This window comes from Lissotriton helveticus, chromosome 4_1 (assembly GCF_964261635.1).
Source record: "Lissotriton helveticus chromosome 4_1, aLisHel1.1, whole genome shotgun sequence".
In the NCBI taxonomy this organism is placed as follows: domain Eukaryota; kingdom Metazoa; phylum Chordata; class Amphibia; order Caudata; family Salamandridae; genus Lissotriton; species Lissotriton helveticus.
This window is the reverse complement of record NC_136063.1, coordinates 678,009,779-678,022,506: the sequence shown is the minus strand read 5'-3', so window position 1 is coordinate 678,022,506 and position 12,728 is coordinate 678,009,779.

The following is a 12,728-nucleotide window of genomic DNA, read 5'->3' as shown; positions in this document are numbered from 1 at the left end:
GCACTATCACAGTTCCCATTGGCTGAAGGGGCATGGCCATTGGCGGTGTCACACCGCGTGCCCCAGGTGGTCGCTACCGCAATATGGCTTTTTTAGAATGGCGCCAATGACTGTGAATGCGGTGGCAGTTTACGCTTAGGGCACCTATGGACACATGATGCAGTAACAATGGCAATGGCCAGTTCTTATCATTGAACAGTAGACACTTACTATGAATCATGCCACCAGATAGTTAAATGTAATGCTAGTGTGACATTTAACTCACTGATGACTACACATGCCATGTCAGTGCACAGGATTACATACATTGGCATGTACTCCCTCACATGTCACTTATGATTTTGTTGTCCATGTACACAGATATGTTGTGTGATTGACTCTCAAATATGTAAACATGTCAATGTGTGAGATGGCTAAGCAACCCACATAAATTATGGCCTGACTACATAATGTTCCTGTTTCACTGTTCAAATTGCTGAAATCATGTTGATACTTGATCTTTATGCACACACTGTGCTCATAGTGTTATCAATGTGTGCCCTGTCAGACTCACGCAAGAAGGTGTGGCAGGTACAGCAGCTACGTGGAAGCCAGCAGTGTTGCTGTTTCAGAAATGTGCTGTGTCAGCTACTCTCAGGGCTGTTGACACAAGATATCGGAATGTACCATTTTAGATTCACATAGTCGAAATCTGTTTTGCGATTACTCACTATGTTCATACTGAACACGTGTACAACTACTTTAGTTCAAGGTGTCTCTGCATGTGACTTGTGTTGTAAGCTGTTGTATCAGGCCAGTCATTGTTGGCGCTGTGTCAGTCAAAAGGTAAGATGTTGGACACATCTGATAGGGGAATTGAATTGACATGTGTCCACTATTATCTTATGTAGGAGGCGACCAAATGTGCATCCTCCATTCACATTGCTGGCGGACATGGAGCATAAGGACATCATATGTAAATTCTGTTTGGATCGACCTACCCTTCAAGACCTATGTGGTAAGTTGGAGGCAGTGGAGGCTGGCGAACTTTGAAAGTGGTGGGCGTAAATGTCCCCTAAAACTGGCAAAAGAACACTAGAGGAACAAGTAAGCCTAAAGACCTTGAAGAATGTTTGGGGTTTGGGCGCGGTATCACCCTGTGAATTTTTAAAACAAACTGGGAAAAAATGGGGCATTCATAACACAATCTACATATAATTAGTTAGAAACCCAGAAGTTCTGAAGGGGCACCTTTATGTTGCGCCAATCAAACGTTAACTTTATTACTGGATCTTGAAACTCCCCATGAAAACATGACAACATTGATGCACAACTAATGTCATTTTTATTAAACATTGGTTACAGCTGTGTGTTCCAAGCAATAAAGAAAATCCAGGTAAGCAAAGTCACCTCGGCCTATCGATTTTCAAAAGCATCTTTCTTCACTTCATCATCCCATCCAGTCCCTTTAAAAGAGGTTCATATGTTTTGGCTGAGGTTCTATATGGAAGGGATAGTGTGAATAAGTCACAGGTTACACAAAACCAACAATCACACACCACAGATACCAAAGATTGACAATCTGACAGGCTCACACAGCTGTTAGCGCTCATTTACAAAGAAATCCCTTGATTGGAAAGCAGACAGATGACATTAATCGTACATGCTCTCAGGTCAGACAGTACTGCTGATAATATTACACAATGTTTACCAATAAAGACATTAAAATGCCTCCACCGAAAAATGTGACTCACGCATAGCCCCTCAAAGGTGAGCTTACTTACCAGTGATCAAACAAATACATATAAGTGGACATTCAGTCACACTATGCATTGGCAAACCGAGGTTCACACTCATCTGAGTTTGAACGGCATAATGAAAATTATTCGGCTAAGAAACAAAATAACTTGGGTCATAGACCGAACAGAGGTTGCGCTCACTTTACTCAGTGGTAGGCAGTCCTCTCATCAAAAGTAAAAGGTTTCGTACAGTCTGGTGGCATTCTAAGCTATGTACTGCACATATTTGTCTGTAGCAAATACTCTATTCCACTGAGGTGCCTTATTCTTACCTGGTCCACAGATTAATTTACACCAATTCCTATTTTCTTTTACTTTGCACCCTCCAGAACTGTTATAATTTAAAATACCACTCACAAACTGTTCTTAAAGCAGCTACCCATCAATTTGACTGTAATTCAGAAAGAATCTGCAATCCGCCAGAGCTCATTCACACAGGTCTGGAATGCAGCTGTTAAGAAAGGTAATCGTAAATTCACACCAAGAGCTCCGTGCTCTGCACTTTGCACTCTTGCACTTCAATTTTTTGCCGAGAAGCTCACGTTATGAAGAGTTTTGAATGTACACAGATTGAAACACTGACATGATTTTGTCCATCGTTAATTCTAAAAAAGTCTAGTTGCAGCACGGTCTGCATAGTCTTCTGAAATGCAGGGGGGCGTAGACGCAGATCGCAATAAGGTGAGCACATTGTGGGCAGGGCAGCCTCTTCTCAGAGCACTTTAACTAAATTTAAAACAAACTCGAAAGAGACATGGCTGGGCAACGACTTCCTTTAATAAAAATGCTCTTTTGTTCATGACGTCTTGAGGAGTGGGTGGAAAGCGCAGTTCAATAACGGAATATTGCTCTGAGGACACTGAGGTGGCTCCAGCTGCCCCCTTTTCAAGAGAAAAACACCGGCCAATTGCTGCTGTTTTAAGAGTCTGAAAAGGCTGGGAACCTGTCACAGGGAATTCAGCAGTCATGGCTCGCAATTCTTGGGCGGTGGGGGATGGGTGGGTGCGCAGGTGTTACGGCAAAGGAGGGAGGGGTTAAAAAATAGATAAAAAAAGTAAAATGTACCCGATCCCGGTCCCATGCTGCCTCCGGTCCTGGGCCTATCCGGAACAGGCATACTCCCTCCCCTCCTGTAGCCATTGAAGCGTTGTGATTGCTGCGAAGTCCGGGGCAGTGCCCAGATGGGCACCAGTAGGGATGCCATTTTCTCTATGTAGGCTGCATGCAGCCTACATAGAGAAAATGTAGAGTGCGCATGACTGCTTTGGTCTGCCCCAGGGCCAACCAAGCAGTCACAGCACTCAGGGCCAGATGTAGGTAGGCTTTTACCGGGTGGTAACGGCCGAATTCGGCCGTTACCACCCGGTAAAAGCAATTTGACATGTAGGTCCCTGTAATTTACAGACTCGGTAAATTTACCGGTAGGTAAATTTACCGAGTATGTAAAATACCGAGTCGGTATCATTACTGATTCCGGACAATTGGTATGTAGGTGGGACTCTTCTGAGTCCCACAAGCAGTACAACATCGGTATTTTACCATCAAATACTACTTGATGGTAAAATACCGTTTCTGGTGTGCATGCACATGTGTGCATGCACACCTATGCCATATGACAGGCAGACCTGCCCTTAGGGCAGGTATGCCTGCCACATGGCACCCGAGCCTCTTTTGGGGGTGCCAGAGGGTGTCAAAGTGACACCCCCTGCACCCTTGTGACAGTCGGTATTTTCCGATGTGGTAAATACCGACCGGTATATGCCCAATCAATCCTATGGGCTTCAAAGCCCATAGGAATGCATGGGCATTGACTGGTCGGTATTTACCACATCGGAAATTACCGACTGTTTCCGATTCGGTAATTGCACATCTGCAATTACCTACATCTCGGTATTTTTATTTTCCGACCTCTTAAATACCGAGTCGGTATGACTCGGTATTTAAGAGGTCGGTAAATAAAAATTACCTACATCTGGCCCTCAGAGTGGTGCAAGCCACTCCTGCCCAACCTCCCAACCCTCCCGCCCCCAACAAGGCATATCCTCCCGCCCGCCCTCAACCAGGCATACCACTGCATTCTGCTTTCTCGCAGCATGAGAAACAGAAAATAAAATGGTATTTAAAATACCTTTTTATTTTCTGCTTCTCGCACTGCAAGAAAGCAGTGATGCGGTGCTCCAATGACCTAATGGAGGAGCCGCTCTGGTTGGAGGCCCATCTGAGAACGTGCCGATCTTATGCTTTGACACCAACAGGTAATGTGATGGCAGCCCTGCATTTCTTTGCAACTGGTTCGTTGCAGTACAGGGTGTTCAGCGCAGGTGGAATGTCTCAAACAATGTTTAGCATGGTGCTACGTGATCTCCTGTCCTTTATAATGACATACAAGGACTGCAACATCCATTTTCCCAGAGTACATGAGTTGGCAGCTTTGAAGGGTGACTTTTATGACCTTGCCCACATCCCTAATGTCGTTGGCGGCATTGACTGCACACATGTTGGCCGGGTTCCACCACAGGCACGTGAGCACATTTACAGAGACCGGAAGCATTTCCATTCCATTAATGTGCAAGTGGTATGCCAAAAGGATATGATAATCTTCCATGTCTGTACCAAATTTCCAGGATCAGTACATGACTCTTACATACTGCTAGGCGATCTCAAAACTTTTGGGTTCAACCTGGCCAACTCGGGTGCCACACATGGGAAAGGCCACCTGCTGGACCCTATACTCTCCAACTCGATTGGCCTCAGAGCATTTCCACTGCTGGCCCTGCCTTGGACAGACCACTTTATGGTGCCGGCCCAGTGGCAGTTTGACATCTCAGCTGCACGGGCCCCTAGGGTTTACACCATGGATAGAACCTGGTCTAGGCTCCAAGTTGATAAATGGGCGGCACATTTGGAGGCGTCGCGGCCTCCCCCTGGGTCCAATCCGCTAGTCGCGGATGAGAATCTTAACACCTGGCTTACCAACTCACTGGATGCTCTCCTCCCCAAAAAGAAACAACTCACCAAGGGTAAGAGAGTGGGATCTGCGCCCTAGTATACATCTGAGTTGAGGACATTGAGGAAGGGCTGCAAGAGGCTGGAGCGGACATGGAGGAAAGATTGGAGCGAAATGAGCCGGAGAGAATATCGGATGGCTCTTAGTACCTACAAATCTGCTATTCGGGTAGCTAAATCTAGATTCTTTGCGGAGAGAATTGGCTCTGCGGCCAACTCCTCGAAGGAATCATTTCAGGTCATTAAACAACTTTTGAAAGCCCCCGAACCTCAGGTCATTCACGAGGACCCACGTGAGAAATGCTCAGAACTGGCCTCCTTTTTTAAGACAAAAATTGATAACATCCTTGCATCTCTCCCCCGGCTCACCGAGGATGTTGCCTCGGATGGTAGCCCAGGGCTTCAGCCCAGGGTGCGATCGGTAGAGCTGGTTTCTCTCGGTCCTGTTACCGTGGAAGAAGTTCTCGCAGCTCTGATAACCATGAAAAGTGGTTCTCCGAAAGATCCTGCACCCATGAAGTACTTGAAGCAGGTAGCCCCTACCATCGGTCGGCCAGTGACGGACCTTATAAATCTGTCTCTTGCCCAAGGAGTGGTACCCCCTAGCTGGAAGGGAGCGGTTGTGAAGGCTCTGTTGAAAAAGCCTAACCTGGACCCAGTCGACCTCGCCAACTTTAGGCCTATCTCCCTTCTCCCCGGCCTTGGCAATGTGGCGGAGAAGCTGGTGAATAGTCGCCTATCTGGCTTCCTGGAGTCCAACTCCCTGCTGGCCAAATCCCAAACTGGCTTCCGCCCCGGTCAGGGGACCGATACTGCCCTGCTGGCAGTCGTGGAGAGTGCAAGGAGCATTTTGGATTCAGGGGGATCGGTGGCAGTGATCCTCCTGGACCTTAGTGCTGCCTTTGACACCGTAGACCATCAGGTGCTTCTCCGTCGGCTGTCGGGGGTGGGGGTCTCCGGGATGGCCCTCAAGTGGTTCGCTTCCTTTTTGGAAGGTCGGACATTTGAGGTGTGGGAAGGCCATGAGAAATCACCCTCAGTACCTCTCCAGTGTGGTGTGCCACAGGGCTCATCATAGAGCCCTACCTTATTTAACATCTATATGGCCCCCCTGGAGAGTGTGGTACTGCCGCTGGGTATCAAGATCATCAGCTATGCCGATGATACCCAGCTGGTGGTAGGTCTTCCCCAGGTAACTCACCATCCTGACCGGCTGCACACGTGCCTGGACAAGATTTTCACGTGGATGTGTAGCTCAGCTCTTAAGCTCAATGGCTCCAAAACGGAACTGATGTTGCTTGGGAACTCCCCTCCCTCCTTACCACCTAGCAGTTGGCCCAGCTGTCTGGGACCTGTGCCCACCCCCAAGCAGGAGATCAAGAGCCTGGGGGTGTGGCTTGAGCAGGACCTTTCTTTTAAAACACACGCAAAAAAGATCTCAGGCGTGTGTTTTGGCCTGCTCCAATCAGCCCGGAAGATCCTACCTCTTCTTCCAGCGGCCTCTAGGAGGTTACTTATTCAGGGGCTTATCATCTCGCGGCTGGACTTCAGTAACGTACTGTTTTTGGGCGCCCCAGAGTCCACCCTAAACAAACTGCAGCAAGTGCAGAATGCGGCCGCCAGGCTCCTGACGGACATTCCTAGGCGCCAGTCGGCTCGCCCTGCACTGAAGGCGCTACATTGGCTTCCCGTCAGAGAGAGGGTGAAATTTAAGGCACTCTGTGTAGCCCATAAGATACTACAGGGGAAAGGCCCACCCATTCTCGGGGATATGGTCCAGTCTTACAAGGCCTCCCGCTCTCTTCGTTCTGACCATCAACATCTGCTGCTGGTCATGAGGGCGAGGAAGGCGAGAACAGGTGGTAGAAGATTCTCTATAAATGTGGCCATCCTGTGGAACTCTCTCCCCCTGTACCTGCGTTCGGAAGCGAGCTTTTTACGGTTTCGTAAACTTTTAAAAACCTTCCTGTTCCCTGCCTAATCCTGGTGCTTTGTGTGGTAGTGGCTTTTCTCTGGAAGAGCGCGGGGATGCCTAATGGTAACCAGGCGCTATATTAAAACTCGTAATAATAATACTGCATAACAGCATCGTACCACGGCTGATGACAAATCTCCATCCTGAGCGTGCGTGGATTGTGCATGTGTACGCAGAGTCAAGTAGTGTACTGTATGTGTGACATGCTGTCCTCAGCTACAGTTATATTACAAAATTGGTCTGTGTATCTCACACCCAGGTGACTCTGCATATCTCAATCGGCCTTGGTTGCTGATCCCAGGACCTCGGGTGAAGTTCGCTACAATGATGCCCATGGGAGGACACGGCTTGTGGTGGAGCATACTTTTGGTCTTCTGGAATCTAGATTCCGGTGTCTGGACAAGAGCGGAGGTGCACTACTCTACTCTCCCCAAAAGGTGTGTCAGATCATAGTTGCATGCTCCACAACTTGGCCTTGAGCAAAGAGACCCCCCAGCTCCTGGACGACGATGAGCAGCAGATGCCCCTGCCTGCAAACCCACACATGTCCAGTCATGAGGATAGTGGAGAGGAGGAGGGTGTCGACTTGTGTCAACAGCTCATCAACCGCTACATCCCTTGAGTGTGAGTGACATTGTACAACAGTGTCGTCTTTGATGGTAGTGAAAAGGCCTAGAGGAGCTTTTTGACAGCTGCCTGTTGGTGGCTCTAAGCTGATGGCTGATGTTTGTGGCACAGTATAGTCATGAGTAGCCACATGATGTCTATGTTGATATTGTTTCTCATTGTAATGTGTGCTGGTTTCAGTACCTTGATGACTAGTGTTGGGTACTGGCTGTGATGCCATCACCTGACAAGTAAATGTTGTTCTCTTGTGTCTTTCTAGGTCCCTTCAGCCTCTCAGTGCCTCGTCACAATCAGAGCTTCTGGTACATTGGAATCAGAGTCAACATTGTACATACTGTGATTGTAGGAGAGTAGGATCTGCTCTTATGGTTACCCCCGCTTTTTGCTAATGTTTCAATGTTTTTCGACTTTAGTCTGGCTGGGGCCCTGCTATCCAGGACCCAGCCTAGAGGCTTCCTCTCTAAATCAATTCCCAGTACTTTAGATACACCAGATTGGTTACTGGGGTACCCCTATGAGTCCCTAGTGCATGTTACCTTATGTACTAAGGGCATAGGTATCCCAGAGGCCTGCCAAGGACTGCAGCATGTATTATGCCACCCCTGGGAAGCCTTCCAAAATGACACCACAGGACTGCTACTGCAGCCTGGGTAAGGGGGTGCATGCACCCCTTACTTAGATATAGGTTCAGAACCAAGGTGGTGGCCAGAGGAAACAAGATTCTAAGAACTCTGATCAGGGTGGGGAAAAGGGTAAGGACCAGAAGTCTTCTCAAAGTCCCCCAAAATCTGCATCTGGTGGGGAGTCCCAATCATCCAAAGGAAAAGGCCAAAAGAAACAATGGTCTAGAATCTGTAAACAGAAAACACATTGGACTCTGAAACCTGATTGATTGGGGTGCCAGGCGTTGTTTTCCTCCAGAAACGTTGTGACTTGTTTGTTCACAAAGGATTCTGTAAGTTTACCTAGTACGGGAAGCAATGAGATAGGTCTAAGATTGGATAGAATGGTAGGGTCAGCAAGTTGTTTTTTCTGCAGTGGCTTAACTGCTGCAAGTTTCCATTCAGAGGGGAGAATTGCGGTGGCCAATGAAGCATTAACAATGTGATTAATCACAGGGTTAACGGTGTCTACAAGCGCTTGTAGGACCGTAGGAGGGCATGGGTCAAATGGCGATCCTTCTTGATCGCCAGTATGGCCTGACGTGTTTCCTCCAAGCTAGTAGGCCGGAAAGTCGCCATGATGTCCGAGTGTGATTTTGGCACGCTCCCTTCATCCCCTGATTTCATGGTAGGGGCGGCAAAATCTTTGGTAAGAGCCTGTGCTTTTTGTTCGAAAAAGTCCGCTATGGTATTGCAGAGATTTTCAGAAAGGGGGATTTCCTGCAGCAGTATTTTTGGATTGTTGAAGCCCTGCACAATATTAAAGATCGACTTTTGTTTGTTCCGTGCTGCTTCTATTGCTGCCGTGTAGAAATTATGCTTAGCTTCTTTAATCATGGTATGATATTGGCTCCTTGCTAGTGTGTATCTATCGCGTTCCTCATCTTGATAGTACTTTCGCCACCTGCGCTCAAAGGATCGTACTTCTCCTTGTTTTTCTTTTAGTGTGCGATTAAACCAGGGGGCAGAAGATCTAAGGCAACTGTTCCCCCTAGTGCAGCTCCAGGTGGTGGTACTCAGAATAAGGGTATAGAAGGGTTAACTATGGGTTCTGATATGGACTCTGGACTAGTCAGATTTCCAACTCAGGCTGTACTGATCTGTGATGGTGTTGTATGGCGTTTTAGGATCCGAGTGAATTTTCCCAAATCATGCTCTTGTATGGGTACAATTCACACTGCCCTTATATAGGCATAGTAATCATTCCCTCATATAGACATAGCCCATGCAGATAAAATACAGGCATGGCTACATCCACCCATATCAAAACGTCACAAAGATTTCTTGGAAAATCGGCTTAAGCAGTCAGGGACCTTCCCTTGCTTGAATATTGATTTGTCCAAGAACTCATGTACTTTACAAAGAACTACTACTCCCTTGGGGTTCTTTCCTGATGTTATTATGCCTGACTTTATGTCAAACTAGACACCTTCAAGGTATACATATGCCTTCACTTGCTCTAGCTAGACACGGTGGTTTGGAGCAGTTCGACTATCTACTTGCCCGACGCAGCTCGCTACAGCAAGTGCCGAAGGAAGTCGACCCTCCAGCTGACGCACTGATCGAGAGGCTGCCTTTCTCTCGGCAAGAAACCATCTCCAGTGTTTCCAAGCTCCCCTTGCGGGGTGTTGGGAAATCGAGTCCCGAGACTGAGATACCAGACCTCCTTCATTCTAAACTAAAGGTATGGAGCTGATAAGAACCTAGAGAAGCCTATTTCTTGGCAAAGAAAAACTAAACCTATGCTACACCACAAATACTTCTTCCCGCGTACTAGGCTTAGGTTAGGTACATTGGGGTAGGCCTATTTTAGAAGCACCAGTTGAGTACTTCTAGCCCTTGTTATTTATGTATGTATTTATATATGGTTTAGAAACCCTACAATGCTCTTACAGTATTATTTTATAATATTGTTCTCTCTGTACGCATTATACTTTACAGTCTGCATTACGATTGTAGCAGTTCACTTTCCTTGCATGAGAAAGAAGACTGTTCAATAAAACCTTTTATTGAAAACGCCTGTCTCTCTATTTCTCTACACCTCTGTAGAAACTAAGCATGCACGAGTGACTGAGTGAAATACTTATCTAATATTTCCACCACTCTAGAGATACAATTCTTATTCTTGGGAAACAAAGTTGTTATTTTTATGCGGTTGTCAGAAACTAATCCCTTCTTGTGAATTCGAGAAAGTTTCTCGGGACCTCTGAGCTAGCTGGCATTCACTATTAAGTTTAATATATTCGATCGAGACCTAGTCGACCTTGGTCCTACGTCTAATCTATAGTATATATTATTCCAATGCCCAGAACTACACTACAATGGAGACATGGATATGTCCTTCTTTGTGAGTCCCAGTAATCTGGGCCAATACAGACAGCAGCCTTTGATTAATGGAAAAGAGGCTTTGGCATTCAGGGACACAGGGGCAAGTGTCACAATGGTGACACAAGACCTTGTGGCTCCTGAGCAGATCATACTTGGTGAAATGTACCAAGTGACCAATGCTAGCATTGTCAGGACTGACCATGCCCTGACAGTTGTTAATTTCTCCTGGAGAGGGGTAACTGGCTTTAAGAAGGTTGTGGCAAGTGCAGACCTCCCTATTGAATGCTTGCTTGGCAATGATTTAGAGACTTGAACTTGGGCTGAAGTGGAGCTCAGGACCCATGCAGAAATGGTAGGAATCCCTGCACATGTGTTTGCTGTGACTAGGTCACAGGCCAAAATGTCAAAAACTGAACAGGCCCTGGATCCTGGAAGAATGGACCAGGTGCCTTCCAAGAAGAGGAGCAGTAGGGTAAAGGCAGTGCCTCCCCCCTGACTCAGAATACAGATTAGTCTCTTGAGGGAGATGATTTTAGTCCTAAAGAAAGAACTGTCCCAGATGAGCTTGAGCCTGATCAGGTTGAGTTCTTGAGGGCAGGGGGCCCTTCCAGGGCAGATCTGAGTCAAGAGCAGCTGAGTTGGCCCTCAGACAGTGTAGGTACCTGGGGAGGTAGGTACCTGGGGACAGGAGTAGGTACCTGGGGCAAGATGGAGTCAGCGTGAGTGCTCGCGCTGCTCGGCCGCTCATGCCAGATGCGGAGATGATCGGCTTTACGCCCTGCGGCTTTGACGGAGATGCTGGGAAGCCGTGCACACAGATCACCTGTCACGCCGAGGCAGTGGAAAATGCTGCGGCTGTCTCCTGGAAGCTCTGGGCTCTTCTGCCTTTTTGTCGGACCAGTGACTGAGAATAAGGGGCCTCATAAGACTTCCATTGACCTGCCTGCTGATCCGCTCCCCCGGGGGTACAAACTTTGCCGATCACACGCGGCTCGCGGAGGAAGGAGCGAGGCACCTTGCAAGGCATCTTCAACGTGGGCTGGAAGTTGGCGCGCTTGGTCCCCTGCTGCAGAGACCGAGGCTGTGGTCTTGATCCTTCAGCTCAAACCCATTTTTTCCTCGATATGAGAGGCACTAACACCGCCAGCTACCACGGGCATCAGAACCTGCTTAGAGATGAGCGCTCGTGGGGCAAGGAAAGGGCTCAAAACAAAGACACCCGTGATTGCCAAGGACTTGACAGCAGGTGAAGGAGCCACACAGCCAAAACAAGAGGTCAGTGGGGTGAAAAAGGCTTGCTTGGGCAAAGGCAGGGTGGGACTCCCCAAAGAGACTATAAAGACCCAAAAGACTCAGGATCTTTACACCGCCCCATTGCTAAAATGTTCACGACAGTTAAAAGCCAATTTGCTAATATTAAAAACACCACAGGGGGACCTTCTCCTACTCTACTTAATTCCACACACCGCAGGAAGGTGCTACTACTGAAAAAGGCCCTGAGGAGACTTTATTAACTAGCTCTGATATTTCCAAAGGCATAGTCCCTAGCGACCTCCCTGTAAGCCTGCTCGAGCCTGCTCCCACTCTGCATACTTCCCCGGGTTATGAGCTTGATCAGCCCAGCGAGAACTTGGGTAATATTGCTCCATCAGACACTGTATTGCAAGCTCTGGCCACCGTTCAAGGACAATTGGAACCATACAAGGGGACAAGCAGCGATGGTACTTATATTACAGACGCAGGAACATATTTAGTAGGAACTGAACTCATCATCCAAAGTCTGGAGGTCCCCCTTGGAACACAGAACCCCTGGACCCCTGAAGCTGGCCCGGAGGACTTTTACTCGGTCTCAGATAGTACACCCAGCTCCTCTGGGGAGGGGGGGGTCCGAGGACGATGATGACGATGTTGCTAGTGAAGGGCACAGTGAGGTTTCACGCGATAACACTGATACGGTGGTACGCCCTAAGAGGCCTAGGAGTAAGAGCAAGCGGTGCAGTCAACTCAAATGGGACTACTCCGATTCACAGATGTTTTACCCTTTGGAGGAAGACGGCTCCGGCCAGCATCAGTGGCATATTCTAAAAAGTCTACAAACTGAAACGACCGAGACAACCGAACCCTCGCTTGCTGCAATATTAGCCTCAATCAAGGAATTTCAGGAGGAGGTGAGGGCTGACAATCGGGCAGCCAAGAATGCAGCCAAAATGATGCAGGGGGGTTTAAGAAGATTAAACAAAACCTGTACAGACATCAGTGAGCGGGTAGGCATGGTGGAAGCCAGAACGGAGCACCTGGAAGCCGAAGCGGGGGCCTCTAAACAATTGATCGAATCCAAGACCGCCTGCCTTA